Here is a 12067-nt window from a genome sequence, read left to right as displayed (position 1 = left end):
CAAGACGATGAACTCTGTAGAGCAACTGTGAAACGATTGGTTTCACAATTGATATTTCTCAATATATGAGAAGTCAATATAAATTGAATTAGAGTAAAAGAAAAGCAATGAGACTTTACTACAAGAACATTTAGAAAATGCAAAACTACAAAATAAAATAAATTATGATTGGTCACAATATGAAAATGTTGGAAAAGTAACTGAAAAGTGGGAGTGTCTTAGATTTAAGGAGAAATGTAAAATTTATTATAAAAGCAGTGTTTGTGCACTGAAATAAACAGACTTGTTTTGAATCAAGAATCGGCAGCATTGCCTCGTTTTTCTAACTTGTCTCATCAATGAAAATAGGCCTTGAGGCCATCATCCTTTTAGCGTGGCTCGCTTAAAAGCCAAAAGTTAAAAATACTAAAATAGGGAAATGAATCAAAAACCAAACTTAACATGGCGATCCTGCCAAATTGGCACAAAATAACATCTGCAGTTGTAGCATTTCTGTTATTGGAAGAATGCTGTTTTGCGTTGCATTTTTATGATTTCCCCTAGTTATGAATAAATATATGAGTAATTAATATTTGTTTTTATAAAATAAACCTCCATTTACTCACATTTTTACAAAATGTCAAACTGCAAGGAATAAAAACTAGAAAACAAATAAATTTAAATAAAAATTAAACTTAATAAAAATTATATTCATGTCGGAGCAATATTCAAAAGAAGATCTGGACAACCTGTTTGAACAGCTGAACCACCCAAGATCCCTCGAAGAAGAAAATATAGATGATGAATATGTCCCTGAAGCACTGACGACAACGTCATCCACACCAATATCGAAATACGTCCCAACTCCGCTCACGGCTGGACCTAAGCCACTAACAATAGAAGCTTACAGAAAAAGACAGATTAAAAATGATAGCACAGAGCATAGTGCACCAAAACGAAAAACCAGAGGAGGTAAGGCGGTGAAATTACGAAGGAAGATTGGTGAGCTTCACAGGGTAATTCCATTAGCCACTGGAGAGAACAAACGAAAACTAATTGCGGAACTGATAAAATTAAAGAAAAATAAACATAACAACTGAGGCATGGTTTGGACAATTGTACTTCCAAAAGCCAATGAACAGCAGCAGAAAATCACCATGAACAACAATAACAACAATATCAACAATAGCAGCAGCAGCAACAACCTTTTAATAAATAATATAATAGCATTTATTTCGATTGTTTTTATATTAATTGTAATCATATATTTTATAAATAAGCATTGTAAGACTTATGTTAAAAAACAAATAATTAAAAATATGAATTTAAATAATAGTGTTTAAAAAAAAAAAATAAAAACAAAATTTGAAAATAATAACAATTAAATTTTACTTAAATGAAGATGAAAAAGTTTGTTACAATACGCTTTTATCAAGGATGTTTTGGTGAAATGTTAAATAAAATAAATATTTAAAAATAACATCTATCATAAATGAAAATTATACATAATAAATAAATGGAAATAGAATATGCTTCGAAGATACTTGCGAATTTAAAAAAGAGTCCAAACAGAACTTATACAGACGAATACATAGACAAGACTTTAAAGGACTTATTAAATGTACGACAGAAAATAGTAAAAAAAAGAGGAGGAGTATGAATTTGATTTGCTTTTAGGAAGAATAAAATTACTTTTAAAACACAAAGTTGACGAAGTTAAAACAAAAATGTCAAAATTTGATTTAGTAACTGCTTCCAAGCTAATTCCGGAATTTCAAGGGGATTATCTTGAAGTAAACAATTACCTTGGTTTAATTGAATTCTATCACGACACCTTAGAGAATGAGCAGCAGAAACAATTATTAATTAAATTCGTTTTAGCCACAAAACTATCAGAAAAAGTAAAAAATAAAATTCTGACAGAAGCTAAGCCTACTACATTTGAAGACTTTAAAAAACTACTCAAACAAACATATAAATCATATAATACAACCTCAAATATTCACAGTGAATTATCACAAACAAAGCAAAGAGGTTTGAATGTGAATACTTTTGGGTCTAAAATAGAGAACTTGTTAGCATCATTAAATGAATTGCAGATAAGTGAACAAGGTGAAACAAATAGAGAAATAATAGTTAAACTTAATGACCAAATTGGTTTGACAACTTTCAGAATGGTTTAGAAGAGCCATTTAAATCAGTAGTTTTGGCGGCAAGACCAACAAAACTATCTGACGCGATTAAAATAGCTTTAGAAGTAGAAACAAAACCTAATCAGAATAATTTTGTACATATAGCAACAAGAAATAGAAGAAATTTTACGAGCAATTACAGGTCCTATAATAATAATAGAAATTTTAATAATAGAGAACAGAGAAATAATGAACATGGCACTAGAATCTCAAATAATAATTACAGTAGGAATTTCAGCCATAATAGAAACAACACTAGTATTAGAGGGTTCAATAATAACAGAGGAGGAAGTAACAATTAAGGTAGAAATAATAGAAATAACCAAGGAAACAGAGGTTATAATAATAACAATAGAGTGGCGAAAAACCGGGGAGTACTCAACAAAGAAAGTAATTAGTGTAAGTAAAAATGAAGAACTTTCAAATTATATTAGAGTTAAAATAGGTAATAACGTTATATCATTATTAATTGATACAGGTGCAGATATATCATTATTAAAAGAAAATTTAGCTAATAGTTATATAGATAAAAGTGACATTTGTCAAATAAGCGGAATAAATGGGGGAATGACAAACTCGTTAGGAGTTGCAAAAATTAAGCTATTATGGGAGGATAAGGTAATAGTACATAAATTTCACATAATGTTAGAAAATTCAAATTTATTAGCAGATGGAATATTAGGTAGAGATTTCTTAACAGAGCGTAGCTGTAAGATTGATTATGAAACGTATACACTAACAATATCGCAAGTTGATGATGATGATTTGATAATACCAATGAATATGCAAACGAAAACAGTTAAAAACATAAAAATATCTCCAAGAACAGAAACAGTAATAGCTGTAGATATTGATGTAGATGAAGAAAGCGTAATATGTGGGAAAGAAATAAGAAAAGGGATATTTGTTGCAAATACCATTATTCCATCAGAAGGAATAAAGCATATAAAATTTTTGAATACAACTGAAAAGGAAGTAAATATATCAAAATTAACACTAGGTATAGGTAAACTTAAAAATTATGATGTACTACATTTCAAAAATACTTTAACCGATGAAAGCAGGTTCCAGAAAATTCAAAAATAAATTCAAATAGATAAGCTAGATAAGGAAGCAAAAGCTTCAATATTAGAAATATGTAAAGATCATCAAAACATTTTTCATTTAGATGGAGAAATTTTGACAAAAAATTATTTTTATGAGCAAAAAATTGGAACAACGGACAAAACACCAGTTTACATTAAAAACTATCGAATACCACACTCCAGTTTACAAGAAATAGAAAAACAAGTTGACAAACTATTAGACGAAGACATAGTTGAACCTTCCGTTAGCCCATACAATTCACCCTTGTTAATAGTACCAAAGAAGAGCGCGGGGGAAGAGAAAAAATGGAGACTAGTAGTTGATTATAGATCTTTGAATAAAAAAGTTGTAGATGACAAATTTCCATTAACCAGGTTAGAAGATGTACTTGATAAATTAGGTAAAGCGAAGTATTTTTCGACTCTAGATATGACAAGTTCATTTCATCAAATTCCACTACATCCAAAATCGAGACCATTAACAGCCTTCTCAACAGATTCAGGTCATTTCCAATTTAAACGTTTGCCTTTCGGTTTGAAAATCTCAACAAATAGTGGTTTACAAGCATCAGCATTTTTATACGTTGATGATATAATAGTTTTTGGAGCTAGTTTAAAAGAACACAATAGGAATCTTGTAGAAGTTTTTAAAAGGTTACGTAAATATAATTTAAAATTGAATCCAGGAAAATGTAATTTCTTGAGACCTGAGGTAGTTTACCTTGGACATATAATCACAGATAAAGGTGTGACTACTGGACCCTAGCAAATATTCAGTAATAAAAGATTACCCAACACCAACAGATTCTGACGAAGTACGCAGATTTGTAGCTTTTTGTAACTAATACAGATGTTTTATTTAGAACTTTGCTGACATAGCAAAACCATTAAATCAATTATTAAAGAAAAATGTGATTTTTAGCTGGTCACAAAATTGTCAGAGTTCATTTGAACTTTTGAAAGAAAAACTTATGTCGCCACCAGTACTAAGTTACGCAGATTTTTCAAAACCTTTTGTTTTGACAACAGACGCTTCAAATTATGCACTGGGAGCTGTACTTTCTCAAGGAGAAATCGGTAGTGATAAACCCATAGCATGTGCTAGTAAATCATTAAATAAATATGAAATAAACAAAGCGATAATAGAACAAGTAAGAAAGTCTAAGTTCGGGCGGAGCCGAACATTAAATACCCGGCGCAAATATTAAATATATGTTTTTTCACCTTTCCGAAACCTACCGCTGGATGGTAAGCCGGGGTGTATCAATTTTGAGTAAATTGGCCCTTCAATTTTGAAATATTGAAGTTTCAAGCATTTCTGAAATTTACCGTTATATGAGAAGCGGCCGTTATTTTAGTCCGATTTCAATAATTTTCAACGTTTTGCTTATATGTGGCAAGCACAACAACCACACCGAGTTTGGTACAAATCGGGAGAACGGTTACCGAGATGCATATATGTGATCATAAGTGGGAGGTGCCACGCCCATTTTCCAAAATTTTACCATAAACGTATTTCTTGGTAAAGAATTGTTGCAAGCATCAATTTTGAATAAATTAGCTTCAATATTTACTGATTATCGAAGATTTTGTATTTCTCTAAATTACCGTTATATGTGATGTGGGCGTGGTTATTGTGCGATTTTAAAAAGTTCCGGCGATTTTCTGTGCTGTACCAAGGCCAACAACTGTGCCAAATTTGGAAGAAATTGGTGCAGCGGTTACCAAGATATACACATGTAACCATAAGTGGGCGTGGCTACGCCCATTTTCCAAAAATTTATAATATTATTATTTTTCGTCTAAAACTTATTATAAATATCAATTTTGAGTGAATAATCTCCAGTAGTTACTAAAATATCGCAGTTCTCGTATTTCTGAAAATTACCGTTATATGGGAAGTAGGCGTGGTTATTGAGCGATTTTAAAAATTTTCGGCCATTTGGTATGATGTGCGAAGGCCAACAACTGTGCCAAGTTTGGAAGAAATTGCTGCAGCGGTTACCAAGATATACACATATAACCATAAGTGGGCGTGGCTACGCCCATTTTCCAAAAATTTATAATATTCTTATTTTTTGTCTAAAAATTATTGTAAATATCAAATTTGAGTGAATTATCTTCAGTAGTTACTAAAATATCGCAGTTTTCGTAGTGGGCGTGGTTAAAGTCCGATTTCGCCCATTTTCAATACCAACCTACCTTGGATTAAGGGAAACCTACATACCAAATTTCGTTGAGATATCTCAATTTTTGCTCGAGATATCGTGTACACGGACGGACGGACAGACGGACAGACGGACGGACAGACAGACATGGCTTAATCGATTTCTTTTTTCATCCTGATCATTTATGTATACATTTGTCTATATCTATCTCGATTCGTTTTGGCTGTTACAAACAACCGTTATGTGAACAAAATTAATATACCCTTGTGCACAAGTGCGCTCGGGTATAAAAAGAGTTGCTAGCCATTCATTGGGGAATAAATCATTTCAGACCATATTTGTATGGTAAAAGATTTATAGTGTATACAGATCATAGACCATTAGTTAGTTTATTTACCCATAAGAACCCATCATCTAAATTAACTAGGATAAGAATAGATTTAATGGATTATGATTTTGACATTATATTTAAGCAAGGTAAAATGAATACCAACGCCGATGCGTTGTCAAGAATAGTTTTAAACTCGGAAAAATTAAAAGACATGGTACCAACAAATAATATTAATGTGTTAACACGAGGAATGAAAAATAAATTGACAAATAATAAAGAAGAAGAAACACCCGCGGACACTTTACCATTGGAGACTGATCATCTTCATATATGGGAGTGTATTTCAATATCTGATATTAGAGGAGTAAAAAAATTAAAATTTGAGAATAAAGATAAAACTAAAACTGGCCAAAAAATTGAGTTTAATGAATTTAAAAATGAGTTACATGTTAGATACAATCATAAGACATTATCAGAGTTAAAATTGATTTTGAAAAAATTGTTATCTCACGCAAAGCATGAACACATTAGTAAGCTAGCGCTAGCGAATGATGATGAAATATTTAAAAAGATATCTATGCATAGATTTAAACAAATTTTTAATGAAACACAAGAAAAGGAAATCGAAGATTGTCTAGACATACTATTATATTCTCCTCCGAAAAGAATAGAAAATGAACAAGAAATGAAAGAATTAATAGAAGGATACCATGACTCAAAAACAGCAGGCCATTGCGGCATAAGACGATGCATAGGAAAACTCAAACAAAAATATGTGTGGAAAGGCATGAATAAAATGGTTAAAGACCATATTAACAAATGTAAAATCTGTAACGAGGTAAAAATTATTAAATATACAAAAGAAAAGTTGACAATAACAGAGACACCAAATACATCATTTGATGTTGTAACAACCCTGTAGTCAAATGTACTAGTTGTAAACTACCTCACAACTAGTATGAACCGCATGCCCAACTAGTCAGCCAACTATCTTTTTTCCACGCAATCAACTGGTATTTTTAACATGGGGATGTCCTACAAGATGGCAATTGTCAGATTTCGGTCAGAAATATACCAGTCTCATACTAGTTCCAAACAAACAGAAAAATACTAGTCCAATTATGGACCAAAACCGCTACTTTGGAAGTCAAAAAATTAAATGAATTCATGAATATACAATGAAAGGCTTTTGATTAAGTATACTTTAAAATACTACACATTTTTATTTAGCAGCCTTAGATTTGCCAATAATTAGTGTAAAATTTTTTGAGTATTAATTAAAAGGAAAAATAAATACATAAATATTTCAAACATTCGAACATAAATTTAAAGGCATTTTCTATTAAATGATATTAAAAGTAAAAGCTTTCAGGTACAATAAATACTATATTTATACCCGAGCGCACTTGTGCACAAGGGTATATTAATTTTGTTCACATAACGGTTGTTTGTAACAGCCAAAACGAATCGAGATAGATATAGACAAATGTATACATAAAAGCTCAGAATGAATAGAGAAGTCGATTAAGCCATGTCTGTCTGTCCGTCCGTCTGTCCGTCCGTCCGTGTACACGATAACTTGAGCAAAAATTGAGATATCTCAACCAAATTTGGTATATAGGTTTCCATTAATCCAAGGTAGGTTGGTATAGAAAATGGGCGAAATCGGACTGTAACCACGCCCACTTCCCATATAACGGTAATTTCCAGAAATACGAAAACTGCGATATTTTAGTAACTACTGAAGATAATTCACTCAAAATTGATATTAACAATAATTTTCAGACGAAAAATAAGAATATAAATTTTTGGAAAATGGGTAAAATGGACAATAACCACGCCCACATCTCATATAACGGTAATTTAGAGAATACAAAATCTTCGATAAATCAGTAAATATTAAAGCTAATTTATTAAAAATTGATGCTTGCAACAATTCTTTACCAAGAAATGCGTTTATGGTAAAATTTTGGAAAATGGGCGTGGCACCTCCCACTTATGATCACATATATGTATCTCGGTAACCGTTCTCCCGATTTGTACCAAACTTGGTGTAGTTGTATTACTTGCCACATAAAAGCAAAACGTTGAAAATTATTGAAATCTGACTAAAATTACGGCCGCTTTTCATATAACGGTAAATTTCAGAAATGCTTGAAACTGCAATATTTCGAAATTTAAGGACGCTAATTTACTCAAAATTGATACACCCCGGCTTACCGGCTGTAGAAACATATATTTAATACTTGCGCCGGGTATTTAATGTTCGGCTCCACCCGAACTTAGACTTTCTTACTTGTTTTATCTTTTTTTTATTAATATGGAAAAGAAAACATTTTAGTTAAAAATAAAACGAATACTTTAGTTCATTTTGAGTGAACTAAAATAAAAATAAAAGTTTTCATTAAAATAAATTAAATTCATTAACTTTGCACATTTCAGTCATTTCGTTTTAAAATTTTTTTAAAGTAATAATTAATGTTTAAAATTCGAGATTTGGATAAGAATAAAATGACTAAATAATTCAAACAGTTAATAAATATTCCTCATTTTTGTCTATACTTTGGCTTGTTGATTGATAATTAAAATTAATCAAATAATTATATTAATTTTTAATTAAAAAGAGTCAAAAATAATTGAAATGATCAAAAATAACAAAATAATGACGTAATTAAAATTAACGAATTAATTAAAAAAATTTGTTTAAGTAATTATTAATCATTAAAAAGGTGCTAATATCGGTATTTAACCATTAAACGGTCATTAAAAAAAAAACATGCTTTAATTAAAAATCATTATGAATATTGATCATTATTTAACAAGTATGGTATAATTACGAGTACGTACTCGCTTTAACGGTTTACAATATACCAAAATAAAAGTTATAATATTTTGTGTACTCTATTGTATTCAACTGTCGAAGTTAAATAAAACAGGGCATGAATACATAAATCATTTTGTACTTGGTACAAGTCTGGTTATTTACGAACTAGTTCGGTTTCGGTCAGGTGATTCTAGTTGCAAACTAGTATTTTTCCTGACTAGTTTAGCGTTTCACTGCAGGGAATAGATACAGTTGGTCCTCTTAGACCATCCAATACATACAGATATATACTAACAATTCAATGCGAACTTACAAAATTTGTGGAAGCGTTTCCTTTGATAACAAAAGACGCAGTGAGTGTAGCAAAAACGATAGTAGAAAAGTTTACTTTAAAATATGGTTGTTTTATGAAATTAAAAACAGACAAAGGTACTGAATTTACGAACGAATTATTGACAAACATCTGTAAACTAATGAACATAGACAAAGTAACATCAACACCATACCATCATGAAACTTTAGGTACAGTTGAAAGAAACCATAGAGTTTTAAATGACTTCTTAATGACAATGGACGGGAAGGATAACTGGGATGAACTATTACCATACTACACATACTCGTACAACACCACTCCACATAGCACGACTCAGTATACACCATTTGAATTAGTATATGGTAAATTATGCTCTTTACCTTGTGAAATTATTAAAAGCAAAGAATCATTCTACAATTTAGACAATTATATAAATGAATTCAAAATTAAACTAAGATATGCACATAATCAAGCACAAGAAAATTTGTTAAAAAATAAACAACATAACTCCAATACACAAAAATATATTAATAAACCAAAATTTAAAACAGGAGACTACGTATATTTAAAAGTAGGAAATAAGAAAAAATTAGATAAACCTTTTAAAGGTCCTTTTAAAATTATATCACAAAACGGATCTAACAGTACTATAATTATGGACAATGTAGAAAAAGAAGTACACAATAATAATTTAATAAAATCTAGAAATATGTAAACGTATATAAGAATATGTAAAACTATAATATAAAAATAATTTTGTCAATTATGATTACAAAATAATTTTTTTTTTATAGGGTAAGGGTGTTGTGTGTCTACAAATAATTAGTAAGTAAGGTCAGTAATGTAAACACACATGTGACTGCAATATTATATAATAAGAATGCAAGCAAAAAAGAGTTATGACTCATATATATGTCACAAATTGGGCAAAGCGTTAGTGGCCACTTGCTTTGAAGAAACGATCAAATTGCAGCTTGCACATGTGGGTCACTTTTGTGAAGACATTTGTAATGTTGTATTTTCTCAAGACGATGAACTCTGTAGAGCAACTGTGAAACGATTGGTTTCACAATTGATATTTCTCAATATATGAGAAGTCAATATAAATTGAATTAGAGTAAAAGAAAAGCAATGAGACTTTACTACAAGAACATTTAGAAAATGCAAAACTACAAAATAAAATAAATTATGATTGGTCACAATATGAAAATGTTGGAAAAGTAACTGAAAAGTGGGAGTGTCTTAGATTTAAGGAGAAATGTAAAATTTATTATAAAAGCAGTGTTTGTGCACTGAAATAAACAGACTTGTTTTGAATCAAGAATCGGCAGCATTGCCTCGTTTTTCTAACTTGTCTCATCAATGAAAATAGGCCTTGAGGCCATCATCCTTTTAGCGTGGCTCGCTTAAAAGCCAAAAGTTAAAAATACTAAAATAGGGAAATGAATCAAAAACCAAACTTAACATGGCGATCCTGCCAAATTGGCACAAAATAACATCTGCAGTTGTAGCATTTCTGTTATTGGAAGAATGCTGTTTTGCGTTGCATTTTTATGATTTCCCCTAGTTATGAATAAATATATGAGTAATTAATATTTGTTTTTATAAAATAAACCTCCATTTACTCACATTTTTACAAAATGTCAAACTGCAAGGAATAAAAACTAGAAAACAAATAAATTTAAATAAAAATTAAACTTAATAAAAATTATATTCATGTCGGAGCAATATTCAAAAGAAGATCTGGACAACCTGTTTGAACAGCTGAACCACCCAAGATCCCTCGAAGAAGAAAATATAGATGATGAATATGTCCCTGAAGCACTGACGACAACGTCATCCACACCAATATCGAAATACGTCCCAACTCCGCTCACGGCTGGACCTAAGCCACTAACAATAGAAGCTTACAGAAAAAGACAGATTAAAAATGATAGCACAGAGCATAGTGCACCAAAACGAAAAACCAGAGGAGGTAAGGCGGTGAAATTACGAAGGAAGATTGGTGAGCTTCACAGGGTAATTCCATTAGCCACTGGAGAGAACAAACGAAAACTAATTGCGGAACTGATAAAATTAAAGAAAAATAAACATAACAACTGAGGCATGGTTTGGACAATTGTACTTCCAAAAGCCAATGAACAGCAGCAGAAAATCACCATGAACAACAATAACAACAATATCAACAATAGCAGCAGCAGCAACAACCTTTTAATAAATAATATAATAGCATTTATTTCGATTGTTTTTATATTAATTGTAATCATATATTTTATAAATAAGCATTGTAAGACTTATGTTAAAAAACAAATAATTAAAAATATGAATTTAAATAATAGTGTTTAAAAAAAAAAAATAAAAACAAAATTTGAAAATAATAACAATTAAATTTTACTTAAATGAAGATGAAAAAGTTTGTTACAATACGCTTTTATCAAGGATGTTTTGGTGAAATGTTAAATAAAATAAATATTTAAAAATAACATCTATCATAAATGAAAATTATACATAATAAATAAATGGAAATAGAATATGCTTCGAAGATACTTGCGAATTTAAAAAAGAGTCCAAACAGAACTTATACAGACGAATACATAGACAAGACTTTAAAGGACTTATTAAATGTACGACAGAAAATAGTAAAAAAAAGAGGAGGAGTATGAATTTGATTTGCTTTTAGGAAGAATAAAATTACTTTTAAAACACAAAGTTGACGAAGTTAAAACAAAAATGTCAAAATTTGATTTAGTAACTGCTTCCAAGCTAATTCCGGAATTTCAAGGGGATTATCTTGAAGTAAACAATTACCTTGGTTTAATTGAATTCTATCACGACACCTTAGAGAATGAGCAGCAGAAACAATTATTAATTAAATTCGTTTTAGCCACAAAACTATCAGAAAAAGTAAAAAATAAAATTCTGACAGAAGCTAAGCCTACTACATTTGAAGACTTTAAAAAACTACTCAAACAAACATATAAATCATATAATACAACCTCAAATATTCACAGTGAATTATCACAAACAAAGCAAAGAGGTTTGAATGTGAATACTTTTGGGTCTAAAATAGAGAACTTGTTAGCATCATTAAATGAATTGCAGATAAGTGAACAAGGTGAAACAAATAGAGAAATAATAGTTAAACTTAATGACCAAATTGGTTTGACAACTTTCA

The sequence above is a fragment of the Rhagoletis pomonella genome, unplaced genomic scaffold (genome assembly GCF_013731165.1).
Source record: "Rhagoletis pomonella isolate Grant_MI unplaced genomic scaffold, Rhpom_1.0 Rhpom_scaffold_00009, whole genome shotgun sequence".
In the NCBI taxonomy this organism is placed as follows: Eukaryota; Metazoa; Arthropoda; class Insecta; order Diptera; family Tephritidae; genus Rhagoletis; species Rhagoletis pomonella.
Note: the sequence above shows the minus strand (reverse complement) of the source record.